Below are 18134 nucleotides of genomic sequence, written 5' to 3' on the forward strand. Positions count from 1 at the left end.
TCTGCATACCCACCACCACCTATCCACAGAGTCGTCTCAACACTGATCATGCTGGCCCATTTTTCCCTGGATTAAACAATATTAAAGTATTTCTTTCCCCCAAAAAAGTATCCCTCCCCTGCCAGACTCCATCAAGCACTGTTCCTGCACTGGGTGCTTATGTAGAGCCTTGTGCTATGCACTCCCCTGAAGCACATCCATGCACTGTTACAGTGTCATCATGTTTTGCACAATGGAAGTAATGCTTTTCCCACAGAAAAAGAAAATTTATGAACAAAAAGAGCTGACAGGGCCATGGTCCCATGGACTGCGCTGTACCTTTATGGAGGGACAAGATTTGCTCTCCTACGGGGACCTCGTAATACTTTAGTTCAGAGGTACAGCTCAGTGTAGGTACAGCACTTTGATTCTCTTAGAAGCCATTCTTTCACCCTGGATCCTTCAAGAACTGGTATATTAATCATAGCAAACCATTCTGCTATGAAGCCAAAGGCAAGGCTTCCCATCTTTCATCAGCTTTTCCACCAAGATCAGTTCAGTCAAAGGGCATCTGATCAATTGACCAAGAGGACAGTAACACTGGTTCCTTGTGCGTCATTGCCTCCCACCACTGCTCAAAAGCAAGTCTGTATGGTTCTTCCTGGGAAATCAAGGTCTGTTCATAAGCTAACTACCTCTCTATGTAGTATGCTAAAGTTCAGCTTATTTTAATCTAGTTTAGCAAATTGACATTTTAGGTGCATCAGGCAGAGTCTGTCAGCTTTGGTTCAACTGGGGAGCGCACCGCTGCTGGAAGGGGATATGATATCTGATGAGGGCCCAGCATGAATAGCATGTAGAAAAACATCTGGTTTTGTGTTTTGTTTTGTTGTTTGTTTTCTTTTTGCCTGCCTGCGGCTGCAGCCTATCTCCTGCTGAGCTTCTGGTGCTGTCTTTTAGGGAACTCAGCTGAGCTGGATTACCAATCAAGCCCAAGGAGACAAAAGGAGGCAGGTGGAAGCAAGTGTCTGTGCCTTGGTGAGTGGAGTGATGGAGGGAGCAGTTAAAGCCAGTGCTTCAGGATGGGTGAGTGGTCTTGGGAATTATCTCACAAAGTGGCTAACTGAGGCTGCCGTCAGTGTGAAGCTTTGTGTTCCTGTTGATGGTCTGCAGGCATATTTTTCCTTAAATTGCCTGCTATCTTTCAGGCTTCAGTCTTTCCCAGCTGGCATTAGCAGGTGCTGTTACCTTAATCAGATTTTTCTTTCTTTTTTTCTCTTCATTTAGTGCAATAAAGCAAGCTTTAAAGTAAAATAACACCAGGTAATTCTTTGCTTCTTAATGCCTTTATCCACTGATGTGGTCATCTGCTAAATGAGAGGTACTGGCTAGTTGACCAACACTATCAGAGAGCAAGTTTGTGGCTTTGCTTGGGACTGTGGGGCAACATGTGAGTCCCAAGCCTTTCTTCCTCCATTCTGGAGTCAGTCTGCTAATGATCAGCACCACTAGTGTATTATAGCCCACTGTACCTCTAAGATCTGCTGATTGGTAAAGCAAGGGCGTGAAGCCAAGAGATACCTAGCAGCGCATACTGGAATGGGGAAAACATCTCCAGCACATCTTAACATGAGGAGGATACCAGCCTCCATACTTTCCCGTTGTTCTTTCCCATTAAGAAGTTCAAGAATGCAATCCTGATCTTGATTTGGAGCCGTGTAAGTAAAGGGGATCCCCCTGCCTCTCTAATAATCTGTCTGGGTACACAGAGTAAGTGACAATCTCGTGTTTGCGTTCCTGTTGGTAGCTCCATGGGGCTGTCAGGGAGCCTGATGTTAGGGTCAGGCTGGAGATGAGAACCTGAATATCTACTGGGTTGGGAGGGCTGAGATGACTTGTGGTCAGGAAGCTACTGAGACAAGTCAGGAGCTGGGTTGAAGGTCAGGATAGCCTGGAAATTGGGCAGCAGGTACAAGATAAGGAGCAGGCAGGGCAGGAAGGCTCAGGGACCAAGTCCAAGGGCTACCAAGGCTGTCCTTCCCAGGACAACCTTATTGCCGACTGTGGGCTTATGTGAGTTTGGTGCAGGAGAGCTTTTGTGCTTTGCTGTTGTCTGGGTTATGTGTGAGCTGCTCCTAATAAAGAATGGTGCCATTTTTCCGCTGCAAGGGAAGAAATGGGGATTTGTGTCCAGCTGGTTGAATTTCAGCTCTACCTCACTGCTTATGTACCTTGATGCTCTGGCCCATCCCCTTTCAGTGCAAGTGCAGTGTTCACAGGCAGGTTACCTCCTCCTGCTTCAGACATTTGCCTTCAAGACTTGGAGTTGATGGGAAAACAAAAATTCTTGGTAACTGCTGACTGTTGTTCAGCCTTTTCTTCAAACAAGCTTTTAACCACAGAGCTTGTGTATGTAGAGCCATGGGGTCTATGTAATAAAGCCTGATTTGGGTAGTTTCAGAAGTTAGTTGTTTATTATTTTACTTTCTGAGGTCTTGGGCTCAGTAAGAAAAATGTAAATATTTCTCCTTATCTAAACTGTGCTTTCATATTGAATTCCAGTACATGGCAAACAGCTTTTCATTTCTGCTGTGCTGTGTGTTGGACCAACATTACCCCTTTAATTGCTAGCATGATGTAAACAAGGACATAATAAGTTCTTAATGGAATATTTTGACATTAATAAGTTATTACATACATCTCAATAGCTTCAATGAAATCAAGTCCTTTACATCAACTCCTCATTTTCTTGTTTTGGCCATTGAATTAAAATGTCTTTCCTCTATTTTCTTGGAAGTATTTGAATGTTAGTGGAAATTTCACACTGCATTACTACAATCACAAGCCAAGATTGCTTTGGATCTCAACACACTTTTTAATTTGATATTACAAATTAACACTAAGCGCTTTTTTTTTGCATGTTGTACCATTGCTTTTATTTAATCAAGAATTCAGGAGTGGTTACTGTAGTATATCCTGCCATTTCTTCATTGTTTTTGTGCAAGAATTAATAGCTTATCTGCTGATGAAATCTGTGTAGATGTTTATTTTCCCCATTTTTGTCTGCTTGCCTCGCTGAGCAGCAACAATGGTGAGTGTATGTGATAATGTACACAGGTAAATAAATGAAGCATGGTTTTGGGTGAGTAAACATACCAGCTATTTTCTGTTACAATGGTTTACAGCCTTCTGATGTAAAGCCTGAATGCAGCAGGGCTAACTGTAAGTCAGGCCTGATTGCACATTTTCAATCAAGGTAATATTTCTATTGTTAGTCCTAATGGAAAAATGGATTTTCCTTTCTGAAAACATCTATCCATGATTCTGGAAGTCCCAAGGGCATCATGTGCTTTTCTTGGCCCCTGTGGTGATGCTGCCTAGGGTGCTCTTCCTGCTCTCACTCTCTTTCCTCCCTCTGAAGATTCATGTGCTGATCCAATTTATTGGTGCTTTGCCTTGTAAACACAAATCACTCTGGCAATCTAGTGGGTACTGCATATTAAGCTCCCACACTGTGAAATCACCTTTATTGCTAAGGAATATGCTTGGTACTGAACAGAAGGAAATTCCATAAGCTTGATTATTTCATAGTAAACTTCTTGTTGGTGCATGAAGGATCAGTGAGACCTCTTTGAAGTGGTGTGTTAATGTATTATGAGGAGGGGAAAAAAAAAAGAAGTCAAACTAATGTTGCCTTGGTTGCCTTCCAGCACCAGGATTTTGTTAGCTATATGATGTTTTTTAATAAGTCTTGACCAAATCACTTCCCCCAGATCAACCAGGTGGTATGGCCAGCATTCCTTCCTGCAATGGTTTGCTAAGGTTGACTGGAGGGGCATTAAGCTGCAGGCTTGAGCTAAATAGTGATGAAAGGAGGGACATGTGATTGGCTTCCCATGTTGCCAGCAGAGCTGGCTGGTGCTGTCAGATCATCAGAGCTGGGTAGCTCATCCTGGAAATGCATCACCACTCCCAACTGATTTCAGAAAGCCAAAGCTTCCAGATTCAACCTTTTGCTTTGAGTGTTCCAGTTCTTTAATTTGGGATCCGGTATTCTAAATGATCCAAAACCCCACTGGTTGCTTGATAAATCTGTTGAAAGCAGAGGACTCATTATTACATTAAGGCAGTGAAACAGAAGGCTTTCCCCTGCCTGTTTTGCAAGGCCTCAGCTGTTGCTGCTGTAGATCAAGGGTTAGCTCCTCAGCTGGTGTCAGCTGGCCTTGATTTCAATGAAATGCCATCTAATTATATCAGCTGAGGATCTGGTCCACAATGCTTAATTATTCTATTGGCTGGAACAAAAAGCTGCCTGGCAATGCAAGAACAAAACCTGTTATTGTTGTTGCTAAAGCAATGTGATTGGCCTTTGGAGGGATCACATTTGCTCTAGTCATTAAGTGGAGTAGTAAGCTAGCATATAGCTACATTATGGAGGGGCTGATAAATCTCATTCTGAAGTGCTAAGATGTTGTAAAGAAAATCAGCTGTTGTGTTCTTATCTACATTACTATTTAAATTAAGTCAAAACAAATTATCTTGATGTGCATGACATAAGAGCATGCTCTACTTGAGTTACCATAACTTCATCTTTCTATAACAACTGTTTGCTGTTTTCAATAACTGTATTCCTTGTGGACTTTCTGAGTTCAAGTAATAGTGGATGAATCTTCTCAAAGTGTATAAAACATGGCTTGCTAAATTACACAATTATTTTGCAAATTCATAGAAATTGATGGAGCTGCATGATTTATGCCCGGAGAAAATGTGTCCTGATGGTAAAACAAGATGTAGTTGCACATGAACAGAGGGAGCTTCTGCATGCTGCAGTGTGCAGTCACACACAGCCCCATTTGAGTGCATGTGAATATATAAATGCATGCACACATGAACAGTTTAATAGTATATTTAGGAAGCTGTTCTGGGGATTCATTTTTTTTGTTGCTGTCTAATTTTTATTTGTATGGATGTTTTGACTTCTTAAATTGAGCTTTTTTTCCCCCCTCTTTGTTGGATAAATTTTCAACCAGATATCTTTAAAACTTGAAGTAAGAGAGCAAACCACAAAAAAATTTTAAGCATGCCACAGCCTGAAATAGAAATTAAAATACTAATAAAATACCCTCATGGGAGAGTCTTACAACTAGGCAGTGTAACCTAACAGGCTGTGAATTCCTCTGCCCCCAGGAGACACCAGGACTGTTATCTAGCTTGGATGCTCCTTGGCTATATGTGATGCTGAAAAGATGCTTCAGTTCTGTTTCCTCATGTGATAGGAAGGATACCATGGAGCATTTTGAGATCTATTAATAAAAGCCACTATAAGAGAGAAAATGATGATATTTGAAGTCTCACTTATTTGGAAAATGATTCATACTCCTGACTTTAACCCAGAAGGAACTGAAACTCTTAAGAATATTCTACATAGGAAGGCCTGAAACACTGGGACTTCTGGTGAGTCCTTGAGTCATGAAACCCCTTAAACTTAGTAGTGACCTTATGTATATATAACCAATCATGTATCCTGAAGAACAGTGTGACATGACTGGAAGTGCAGAGCACAGCGAGTCTCTCCAGTGATACAGGGCCTCATGAGAGCCCCCTTGCACCTCCTCTTTCCCCCAGTCCCTTCTGGTTTTCTGCTACCTCATGTTTTGTTTGCATCCTGTCCTTACAGTGTTTTCCTGAGCACTGTTCAAACACAATCACAAATCTGCTTTTGGTGATTTTTATATTAAAGACACTGAAAACTTTGACCATGGAAGATTCCTGTGTAATAGTTAAAAATTAAAAAATTAAGGAATGGTTCCTCTTTTCCCACCAGTTGATGATATTTGTCTGATCAAACCTTGCTACACAATCCGCTGTAAGGTTAGAGAAACACATGCAAAAGGCAGGTGCTTGCAAGGGGTACTTGAGTTTACAGCAGCCCTTTTTCTTTCCCACCTTATGAATTGTTACTTAGTAGGTTTTGTAGTGGAAGCATAGTTTTGTAAATATTAAAAAAAATCTACTTTCTGTATTCCTAGTCCCTAATAATTTTTTCTTAATTTATTAGCTAGGTGCTATATTCCTTTCTAATGAATTGCCCCTTACCCTGTGTCTCAGGCTTCTCCTTGTTCAATTCCCCAATTCTGCCGGGGCATCCTGATGCTGCTGCTACCCTGCCAAGGCAGCAATTCTAATGGTGACAATTCCTGCTATACACCCTTGATCTGAATTAAACTGCTCTAGCCTGAGTTAGGTGGGCCAGAGCTGGCTTTCTGTTCCCTTAATGAAGTGGGGAGTCTGCTGTTGGCTTGCCAAGGGAGGTGATGAGCATCTCTGGTGTTTCTCTCCCTCACCTTCCATCAGCAGGATGGGGTTTCCTGGAAGAATTTTGTTGTCAGTGATTTGCACTTCTTGAGTCCTAAGTTTGTCTGCTTCCCTAAGGGCTTTTTCATGCTGTCTCACTTCCTTGCCTTGTCCTATTGATATGCTGCAATAGTAAACTCTAGTCATGAAATATGGTTATTTTGCATTTGCTGTTGAAGGTGGGAGGATGTGTGTAGACCTCATGGTAAAACAGCTGTGCTGTTACGAGAGAGGGATGATCTACGAGTATGGGAATGTGTCAGGGTGCTAGGAGCAGGTTTGTTTTCTGGCTCTCTTACTTTCTGTCAGGTCTTGGGCTTCTCCAAGGGATGTGTTCAAATACTTGAGACAGCTCAGGTGCCTGAGCTAGAAGCATGATTGCTACATACTCCCTTGTAAGTCAGACCTAATTGCCTTTAGGGTTGTCATTTAGTTGGGTGACACCAACAGTGTTCCATATATAGGCTGGAGTAATAAGACTTGATTTATCTGCTCTATTTCTTCAGAATGGAAATGCTTTGAGATGGGGCCCATCCTTTTTTTCTGTTTATACAGTGCCTACAGGAGGAGAGCAGTGTCCTCAGGTGGAATACAGGTTAGAAGAAGGATGGGGATAATATGCCTGTAATCCAGTAGTGAAAGCAGTTGCTCACTTACCTTCTCTGCTGGAAGATAAAACTTTGGGCAGTTGCCAAGAAATATGTCAAGGTTATACCTCTCAGGTGGGCTGCAAACAGGAATGTCAGACCTGCAAAGTGGAAGTGGTTTTGAGTGCAGCCTTTTTCCTTCTCTGGCTCTTTGAAGATGGAGGTAACTTAAAAAGAAGGTTTCCATGGAAATTTTTGAAGCCAAAGGAGTGAATATTAGTGGGTGCTTTGTTCTGTGTTCTTCACATCTGATAGAAGTCACAGTGTAAATAGACCTAACTGCTGAGTGACCTTTGACAAAACCAGATAGGAAGTCTTTGTTGTTGTTGTCAATGGTGGTGATTTCTTTTCTTCAAGGTAAGAAGTCTCTTTCAGTGAAGCGATTCACTAGTTGTAGCTGAAACCTTGAGACAGGAACATCGTGACAAGATAGAGATTGCAGAGAGTAACAAGGCTCAGTCAATTATTGACTAGTCCACCTCAGCGCCTTTGTTTTCTTTGCTGACAAAATATCATGACCTTTGTATACAGACTTGAGCCTGCAGGAATCAAGCTTTGACCATTCTGGGTGTCACTGTGGAAAATGAACATTTTCTTGTTATAAAGTGAATTGAGTTCTCTCCTTGCAAGGCTTTTCCTATTATCTTTTAGATTAGCATTCTGTACATGGCTGTCTGCTCTGATTTCTGCCCTTTCTCATGGAAAAACATGCAGAGTAGGTACAAGCCAGTATAGTAGCTGTTGTCTCAAAATATTTCAGAGACTCAAAGCTAACTAGAGCAGGGCTCATGCGGCCCAGATCTCAGCTGGGACCCTTTAAACATGACTGCCATACATACAAATGCTGATATGGTGATGCATAGAAATATGAACCCTTCAAATGGTGTATCTGCTGTTTCTAATGGAGCTAATAGTTTCAAGAGCACAAGGGTTTTGTAGTAACAGTGAATGCAAAGCTCTGCTATGCTCTCATTTTGCTGCGTGAAGGTATACAGCTCCCTCTTTCCTCTCCAGCTGTCTTCAAATATAGATCATGCCTTAGTCAGTGCACAGGAACAGGGCATCTCTGTGCCTCTTAGGTGTTACTCCTTTCAGCACTGTTGTAGCCAGAAAACTCTGAAAAAGGACTTATGCTTGAGGTCCCCAAAGGGGTAGTGCCATGGATCCCTGTAGCTCCTTGCCTTGATGCGGCGGGGAAGAGGCTGTTGCAGTTGAGTCGGTTTCCCTCAGCTTGAGATGGCAGCAAGACCTGGCTGGCCTCTTTGTTTCCTCACTGAAGTCAACAGAAGCTCTGATCATGGATCTTCATCTCAGCAGTTTGATGTTCGATGACTGAACAGGTTGAGTTGAAAGGCTATTGAAGCCTTTGCACATAATGCACTCACCAGGAGTAGAGGTCCAGCTCAGCTCATGGTGGAGACCTCATTGCGTAACACCATTGATGTGAGTAGAGGTCCCAGTCAACTCTCAAATGGTCAACAGTTTGCTGGACTAAGTTTTGCAAGATGCACGTTCATAATAGTGGAGACCTTCATGGAATTTAAAGCCACAGATTTTTTGCTTATTATTACTAAGGTCCACTTTGGAATTCCAGTCTACAAATGGAAATGCGATAGGTTAGTCAAGTGCGAGAGGTAACAACTAAATGCAAATACTAAGTTTAACTTTTGCTTTAAGATGTGGAGTGATGCAGTAAGGTTCGTGGTATCTGATTGCTTCTGTGCCACAGATAACAAATAAGCCAGCAAGAAAAGTAAAAATTGCATGAAGAGCAAAGTAGCAGCAAATCCAAAAAAATTGCTTCAAAGGCAGCACACTGAAACTGGGAGGGTTTGAGGAAAAAAAAAAGCAGCTTTTGGAAAGAAACATTAAAAGGATAAACATCAAAAGAAGAACAAAAGGAAATAGGGACAAATAAATTAAAGAACAAAATTATGGAGTAAGAGAACAAAATGTCTTGTTCAGAAGGACTGAAAATGAAGTACATGAGGAATAATGAAACAAGGGAATATCAAGGGCTATGGGGGCAGTTTGGGTTATGAGGGTGGTTTGAGCTATATTTGTAGGTGATTGCATTCCTATGTGAAAACTTGCTTTATTTTTCCTGTTTTTGCTTTCATATATCTTATTGTTCCTTAACCCAGAGAAGATAATTATAGGTACCTTCTATTAATAAATACAGGTAAGCTGTGACTTCTACCTCTAGTCCCTAGGGATAACACAAATAGCACTGTGAGTAGTCAAGAGCTGTTTGGGTGCTTTGCTTTGTACCACTAATAGTGGCAGATGTGGTCAGGGAGCTTAGAGATGGCAAAGGGCACAGGACTAGTATGTATTTAAGTTTGGGCAGGATTTGGGAGCGTGCTTAATGGCAGGGTGAAGGTTGTGTGGGGATAGGAAGGAGGTTGCTTTCCCTAGGAAGTCTTTGATGAAGGTCTGACAATGTGTGACTTGTCCCATCTGCCAGATGCAGAGAGGTGCAGAAGAACATAGGAAGTACCACTGCCAATAAAGTCCACAGGGCTACTTTATGCACTAAGGAAGATGCTATTTCCTAGATTCTTACCATGTAGCTGTTACTTGAAAGCTCATGGAGATCAGCATATAAATTGGGGCCAAAAGGTTCTGCTGTGCAGCTGCTCCAAATGTGCTCCCCCTGCCCTGATGCTGAGAGCACGGTGACAGCAGCACTGGCGTAAGGACAAGGCTTGCTGTGGATGCACAGTGTGTAACAGATGCCCAAGCACACTCCAGGGTGAACCTGTTACAGAGGCAGCACAAAAGCCGCGGAGCTTAATCACTGTATTTTCCACCTGTTTCAGTGTTATAAACCTGTGGCAAAATGGGACTGAAATGGCCAATGGATCTCATGACTCCATCCAGACCCAAACTGTTTTCCTTGTAAACGACTGCGTAGAAAATAGTTGAACCTCCCCCTCCATACTTTGTTTGGTGTTTTGGTTTATTCTCGGAAGCGTGACATCGGCATTGCTGTAAAACAGGTCAGGAGAGGTAAGGATGCTGGAAGACACAGAAGTATGAATAACCTGTGATGAGTTGACTGTGGCTGGATGCTGGGTGCCCACCAAAGCTGCTTTATCACTTCTTTCCTCAGCTGGATAGGGGAGAGAAAATGGAACAAAAGGCTCATGGGTTGAGGTAAGGATGCGGAGATGACTCACCAGTTACCGTCATGGGCAAAACAGATTTGACTTGGGAAAATTAGTTTAACCTATCGCCAAATCAGACTAGTATAATGAGAAATAAACCCAAATCTTAGGAACACCTTCCCCCCACCCCTCTCCTTTTCCCAGGCTCAACTTCACTCCCATTTCTTTTCTATCTCCTCCCTTCCCAGTGGCATGGGAGATGATGAATGGGGTTTGCAGTCAGTTCATCAAATGTTGTGTCTGCTGCTCCTTCCTCTTCATGGGAGGACTTCTCACACAGTTCCCTGTTCTAACATGGGGTCCATCCCACAGGAGGCAGTCCTCCATGAACTTCTCCAATGTGAGTCCTTCCCATGGGCTGTAGTTCAAGTCCTGCATCACACCTTCTCCAGCATGGGCCCCTCTCTCCATGGGGCCCCAGGTCCTGCTAGGAGCCTGCTCCAGCATGGGCTTTCCATGGGGTCACCACTTCCTTTGGGCATCCCCCTGGCCTGGCATGGGGTCCTCCCTGGGCTGCAGATAGGTATCTGCTCCACTGTGGTCCTTCACTGGCTGTGAGGCACAGCCGGCCACAGCATCGTATGCACCTCGGGCTGAGGGGGCATCTCTGCTCCAGCACCGGGGACACCTCCTCCATCCTCCTTCACTCTCCTTGATGTATGCAGAGCAGATTCTCGTCTATTTTGAGTTCTTTCTCTGACTGTGATTGTGCACTTCCCTGCCCCCACTTCTTAAATACATTATCCCAGAGGGACTGCTGCTATTGCTGATGGCCTTGGCCAGCAGTGGGTCTGTGTTGGAGCCAGCTGGCATTGGCTTTGTTGGACATGGGGGAAGCTTCTAGCAGCTTCTTGCAGAAGTCACTCCTGTAGCTCCCTGCTACCAAAACCTTGCCTTGCAAACCCAACACATAGCCTTACCCCAGAGGAAAATATTGGCAGTTTGTATGCCCCTGTAGCCTCTTCCTGCTGTTAAATTTATAGAGGCTGTGTTCTCATGCAGCAATTCACCTGCTTCTCCATTGCAGTGGCAGCAAGAAACGGGCAAAGACTGCAAATGCATTCTTGTTTGTACCCCACAGTAAGTGCCATCTAAAGTAATTTAGTTCTTTGCATATTAGTACCTGACAGCCAGAAGGGCTGAGAAACAGCACACAAGGAGTCTCAAAGAGGGGAGAGAGATAGCAGTGGCAATTGGTTCTGAAGCCTTCTAGTGGAAGGTCTGTAGAGAATTTTCTTCTCGTTGCTCTCCAGACCCCAGTGTCCAAAGGGCAGGCAGAGACTCCAATCACTGCCAGCCCCATCCTCTGGAAGTGCTACCCTTTTCATTGGGCAGGCTAATGCCAGTGGTGGGAAAGCTTATCCTGAGTGCTGAATATGCACATTTGCATTCTTGAAACTCAAGCTAACTTTTATTTAGTCTTTCTGAGTCATGATTAAAATAAAAATAAAAATGCAGGAATCACAGTTGTGGAGAAAAGCGGCAGAAATGGCTTTCTGGCACAAACAGATGCAAGCCACATTTCTCCAACAATAATTTCCCATGGAAGTTTAACTTCTGAAGGGAAGTTAAATTGAACTGCAGGTTTTGTAACATAAGATGGTATTGTCAGCTTGACAGCTGTAGAGTGGTAACACAATATGAAAGAAATGGTACACCCATACTTAGAGCAAAAGAACAAGGAGCTCTTCCCAGAGTCAGTGTTAGTGCTGCCATCCCTGTGTGACTGCGGCCGTGTCATTTAATTTCATTGCATCATCTGAAAAAGGGTGTGAAATTAGTACCATATGCAGCAGGCTTATAAAGGCCAGGGAGATAAATCATAAGGAGAGAAGATCACTTTGTCCTTTACAGAGGGGGGGAATATTTGAAACTGTGCACATCTGGAACAACTGTACTTTCTCATTTGTCCAGGGGATGAGTGGGCACATGGTGAGTGCTTGTTCTGCTTGGGGTGAAGGAACCCAGTAGCATCTCTGCGTTATGATCTTCCATAGAAGGTAGACAAGCTTTGCAACTCACCCTGCTGAGGACTGTCTTGTAATGGTAATGGGCTGGGACCTACATGTTCTAGGGATTGGTTGTGGCTGTGATTGGCCTGGCCAGCCAGATGTGCCTTTGCTAATAATAACAGGAATTGCCTTATGAGCAAAGCTCCATCTGGGTTGCTTGCATAAGCCACAGGGTATAGGCTCATCTTCTCCAGGACAGTTATGCAATCACATCAGAAATCAAATACACAATTTGGATTTCACCTTTTTCTGAACATCTGGCTGTTCATGTTTTAGGCCTGCTGATTTCATAAGGGTCGTGTTTAGAAATGGGTCTCTGCATGCAGGCATAGGAAGCAAATGCTGAAAGGTTGCCAAGACAATGACCTTGGAATTCATTTTCAAATTTAAGGGTCTTTATATTTTCTCTCCTCAGCTCAGAGTTGCTGTTAAGAGCAGTGTTGTGGTGTGTTGACCTCTCTAGCCCTAATTCAGCTCTTATTTGAAAGAGTCCTTTTCTCTAATGCTGCATTGCCACCTCTATAATCAGCAGAGAGGATGGTGCTGGAGCCCTGCAACAAGCTAGGATGTGACCTGAAGCTGGTGGCATCTATAGAAAGAGTCAAGCTGACTTCAACAGGCTTTGGAGCAAGCTTGTAAAAGGCTGCTGGCAAGGCACTCCGCAGTGCCCTTGCAGAACCTCCTTTTGCTGGTCTTTGATAGTCTGAACCTACTGACCTCTGGTGCATGCTGATTATCTTCTGGTTTTCACCAGGGAACAAAATCTCGGGACAAGTTTTGCTGGAGAATTGTCAGAGAAGTGATTGCAGCTTTTAATTTGCTTGACTTACTGGCTGAGGTCCATGTTGGCAGATAATTTGGTAGCTCGTTACTGTTGGAGATTTTTTCTTGATGCCTGTTCTTTAAAGCTATGTTCAAGGTATCTGGCACACCCTGATCTGTGTCCCTTTTAGAGCCAGCCTCAGCATCCCCTTCTCAAGTAAGTAGAGTCAATGGGATTGTATGTCCCAGCAGCAGCATGTAAACATAAAGTTTTCATGGTCTTGTTCTTAATGTTTTTAAGCCCAGGGACTTTGAGGAAATGAGAATTTAAGTATGATAGTCTGTTCCTTCAAAGCCTCCCCATCATTTTTAGCTGTGTTTCTAATTATTGAAGCAGATAATAAATACAATACATGCACCCATGCGCATAAAACAACATTATTTGGGCTTAGTTCATGTGTTTTGTGTAGAAATCTGGATGACATCCAGATCGGTAAATGACTCTGATTTTTAATGGAAATCAAAACCACAACAGATGTACTGTATACTGAAAAGAGTTAAAAATAACTGTTTTCAATCTCTGTGCTTTAAACAAAATACGTAATATGCAGAGCAGTGGTTGTTTAGCATATGGAGGCTTTAACATTAATTGCCTCCACTATTTCTGAAAGTTTGCCAGGCTTATGCAGGGGGGGCTTGAAGTTAATGACAAATTTCATAGGCAGGATTTCTGCTAACATTTTAAGCACTATCTCTATGTTCAAACCCTCTGACTGCTATGAGCTGCGAAAATCTTTATGACCCCTTGCATGTTACAGTAACTTTTGTGAAAAGATGTGCAAATGCTTACTAGAAGTTCTCATCCCCAACCTACTGGAGAGTTGGGCGTTTTGTTTTGGTTTTTAGCCGGATAAGTTAATTCTGGCTCACACAGCAAGCTTTTAACGCTGGTGCCTCTTATGACTGGTATCAATTCTTTCTCATCACAAATCAGAATAACTAGTTCAGCATTACATAGAGGATTGGTTGCATCTGGAAAAACTGTATTAATTCAGTGTGCTGCATAACTCCAGACTTACTGCAGTCCTTGTGAGAAAAAGGATTTGTCTTTAAGAGTTAATTTAAGTGCTGTCCCAATGTGTACGTCTTTCAGTGTGCTTGGCCTCATTGTAGCTGTCAAATGACTAGGGAGCTTTTATCTAAGTCGTTTTGCCTATACACATTTGTAAGCTGTTGTAAAGAAAACATTTTCTTCCTTTATGAATGTTATATAGTGGAAGAGCTTCATCTCCACATCACATTTATGCTTTAATACACAACAGTGTTAAATAGTCTCCATGTAAGATACTCCGTGTAGACTCAGAAGGCTTTAGGGAACAGTTAACAAAGCTACCTGCAAGGCTGATTTTTGAAGAGGATTTTACCTATTTCTGTCAACTTTTGTACAGTACATTTTTGATTCAATATGTTGCTCTCATTTAAAAAAGAACTTGTTTTCTTAGAGCACTAAAAAAAGACCTTTGAAACACCATGAGACTATAGTGATGAGTTATGCTGGGGAAACCAATATTATATATTTCATTATTTGTCTGGTGTCCTTGCCAGACTTCTAATTTAGCAGTGCACAGTAGTGCACCAAAGTGAGTCATGAATTCTTCAGTGTAATTACCCCGCAGTGCAAAACCCAGGCTATAGGAGTCTGAACCTTTTCCTGTCTGCTGTTTTTCCCTTCTACTTGCTTTTCAAGTACCATATGCTTTGCAGGAAGGCTGTGCAATTGCATCACAGCTTCAGCTCTGTTCTGAGCAGATATGATTAAAAGCTAAATTTTCAGTTAATAACTGAAAGTCATTTTCTGGGGGACAGGCACAAAAGAGAAAAACATGTTCAGATTATTTTTGCAGCTAGCATGTGGTTTTTAGGAGAAAAAGCTCTGGTAGAAGCAGCCACTTTAGAGTTGTAAGGCTTGATATGAGATCTTAGTAAATGCTGAGAGAGCCTTGTTGACATTTTAAAAATAGTTTTTCCTCGAATTGATCTTTATACTGTAAATTTGTCTTGCACATGTGTTTTAGAAAGTTATTCTTACACATGAGGTAGCTGCAAAGGGCAATTGGAGAGTTCATGCATTCGTCCAGGGTCTGGAATAATGTAATCTTAGAAGAGTCCCAATGACTCACTGTATTACCAGTGAAATGTGAAGGTACACTTAGCGTTTCAAAATTGCCACTGTATCCAAATTCACATGCATATAACTGTGTTCATTGAGGATCACTAATTTTTACCTGGTTTATAAGTGCATACAAGGGCTCAAACTCTAAAAGGTTATTACAAAAGACGTTCTTTATGAGGTTGCTAACAAGCGAGGTCTTTTTTCCCCGAAAAAAACCTGTTTAAAGTTGCCTTTGAAATTTCATGTATTCCAAGCTGCTGCACATGACTTACTTTCGACAGACAGAAGTCTGGAATGGCAAAGAACTTTAAAATTCAACACAACTTCTTCAATACAGAGGAGTGTGCAGAAAGATAAATCCTGTTTGCGAACATGCTAACTTAAATGTGTTCATGTTAAACGTTACCTCTATATTTGAATTATTCTTGCCTCCATCCCTGTGTCACGACATGTTTGCAGCACAGGTTCTACCAGAGCACAAAGAGTAGAGATGCTGTAGATCTAAGGGACTTCACTTCCTTCAGCTGCTGCAAAGATGGGCAATGTTCAATGGCATGTTGTTTCTAGGTGTTGTGAAAAGCTGCTTCCTGAGCTCGTAACTGCATAAATCCACTTCCTGCAGAAGGCACAGGAAAATGTGGTTGTGTTTCTGAAGGCATGGTTACATTTCAGAGAGCTACTACAGAAACACTGCTATTGCAAGGTCCAACTACATGATCCTCCCCATCTCCTTCTTGGTATTTCCCTGTTTGATAGGGAAATGTGCCTTTCAGTCAGAGGTCTATTCAGCAGCTGTAGATGAAAGATGATTATTTTCTAAGTATGATCATGGAAAAATGCAGTGACAAAACATGCTACAAATACCCATTGTGTTTCTGGAAGCCCTCCATTCCCAGTTACTCTTTCAGTTGCTGTATCTTGAATGTTTCCTGTGGCTTAGCCTTACACTTGCATCATGCATGCTTAGGTAAAAGCAATTAAAGCACGGGGCTTGCTTATGTGGGCAGGGTTGTGCAGGTGCAGGAGCACTTGCACTTTGCTGTCACCGTGCTCTAGCCACACTACTAACAAAGCTCTCAACCCTCCTTTTTTCAGTAATTACATTAAATTTGATAGCCTGACAAATTCCCAGACGTGTTATTCCTTTTTCATAATTGTTTACAAGAATGCACTGTGGTGAGAAGTTAATTCTACATCTGTGCTCTATTGGTTGCCTTAGGTTTGGGGTGTTTTTACTGAAATCAACTGTTTCAGAACTGCAGTGTTGCTGTTCTAGAGCATTATGTAGAGGTGAGCCTATCTAAGCTAACGGGTCACATGCGCACTATTCCTTTGCTTGGAAGTTGAATAATGAGATATCTAGAGAGTTTTGTTCTTCAGGTTATGGGGATGTTAGGCCTGTGTGCCTAACATCTCTGTAACTACATGTTAGTCCACTATGTGATGAGCTGTCTTCAGTTGCTGCAGCATCAATAGCATTTCTCCTGATTTATCTTTTTTTTTTTTTTGTAGTTCCACAGATGCATGAAAAGTTTCAAAGCACAAGTGAAAACTCTTTTGGAAAAGGGTCCACAGCCTAAGCATTGAGCATACATCAAGAGCAGATAACAGCAAACGGTAGAACATACTTGGTATGAAAGATGTTACAGGAGAAGTTAATGTAATCATCTCTGGTGGGTGGACAAGTCAGTTGTTTCGATAAGAGCATACTGGATGGAAGACTTAGACAAGACTTGCTGAGAAAGGACTTATACCAGAGATGAGGCATGGTGGATCAAGTCCAACAGGACACTTCAGGCACTGGGGCAGCACAAACAAACCACGTCCTGCTACCTGTGATTGTAATAGCTGCCTTAGAGAGATGGGCTCAGTCTGAATGCTGCATTAGTTTGATTTTTGTCAATTAAAGTCTGATGCACTTAAATGAAGCCCTTGCTTCATGTACTTGACACTGCAAGATGCTGAGGAGACTGGCCCTCATCCAACAAAGCACTTACGTGATTCCATTAGCTTAAATGGCACTACCTGTATGCTTAAAACGAAGCATGCACTGAAGTGCTTTGCTGGGTTGATGCCAGTGTGTGTGCAATGGGTGGCAAGATTGGATTTGTAGTGATCACCAGAGTCTTGCTTTGGTTTTTGCATGCAGGAGATCTGTATGGATTCATTTATTGACTCCTAAGGTCTGCTCTTCAAGTTGAGATTTTGATAAAATTAAGTGGCAACACTAAATAAATCACCCCCCAAAAGTTCTTCTCTCACAGAATTTTTACAATGCACAATATCAGGCTGTTCAGTAATGACAAACTGAGCCATGCCGGTTAACAACACTGAAGTGTCTGAGGCAGTTAAATACAGTCTGATGCCTTGTAACCTGTGAATGTTGTTTGGGAGCAGCTGAAGAATATGATCTGAAACGACTGATGTTCTCGACTGAATGAAGGCTGCATAGCCAGATGCCTAAAGCCATTCTTGGATTAAGTGGAGCTACAGTCTGTGTATAATTGTGGTAAAATTATCATAAAATACTGTAATTATTACTTGTTTTATATACTGTTCTCAGATAACCCAAAGGCACTGTTAATTCCCAAGTAAGCACATCCACCAAGTCTGGAAAGTTAGAGGTCATTCAGGTACAAGGGTCTATGGAGAAACTTGAAATTATTTACCCTAAATTAAAGAAAGTGGTCTTAGAAGGGGCCTCAGGAGATCATTTAGTTCATCTGTCTCTTTAAACCACCAGCACCATATATTCCCCAGGCTCCCCAAGCTATCTGTTCCAGGGCATAACAGTCTTTACTATTAGAAAGTATTTCCTGATGTCTGAATTGAATTTCCCTAGCTGTAATTTTATCTCTCTGTTTCTCATCTAACCTACCACGCACATGAAGAATAGATTATTCCCTTCCCATCTGCAGCATCGTTTTACAGCAGTCTCAGGGCAGTGCTGAGCTACTGTTACTCCACGTGTGTGTGTCCCTTACTGCAAATTTTCACACCTCTCATTTCCATCTCTCTAGGATCTTGCTCAGGACAA

General features: G+C 42.3%; 1 long non-coding RNA gene across 1 annotated transcript in view; it reads left to right on the forward strand.

Moving 5' to 3' along the window:
* Positions 1 to 992: 992 nt before the first annotated feature.
* Positions 993 to 18134, forward strand: part of LOC130603278 (uncharacterized) — a 94020-nt gene continuing 76878 nt past the window's right edge. The window contains exon 1 of the long non-coding RNA XR_008973114.1: positions 993 to 1065. This is a non-coding gene — a long non-coding RNA (uncharacterized LOC130603278). The remainder of the gene's footprint in view (positions 1066 to 18134) is intronic.

This window comes from Pezoporus wallicus, unplaced genomic scaffold (genome assembly GCF_028554395.1).
Source record: "Pezoporus wallicus isolate ANWC-B61680 ecotype Strahan unplaced genomic scaffold, APGP_CSIRO_Pwel_v1 scaffold_7392, whole genome shotgun sequence".
Taxonomy (NCBI): domain Eukaryota; kingdom Metazoa; phylum Chordata; class Aves; order Psittaciformes; family Psittacidae; genus Pezoporus; species Pezoporus wallicus.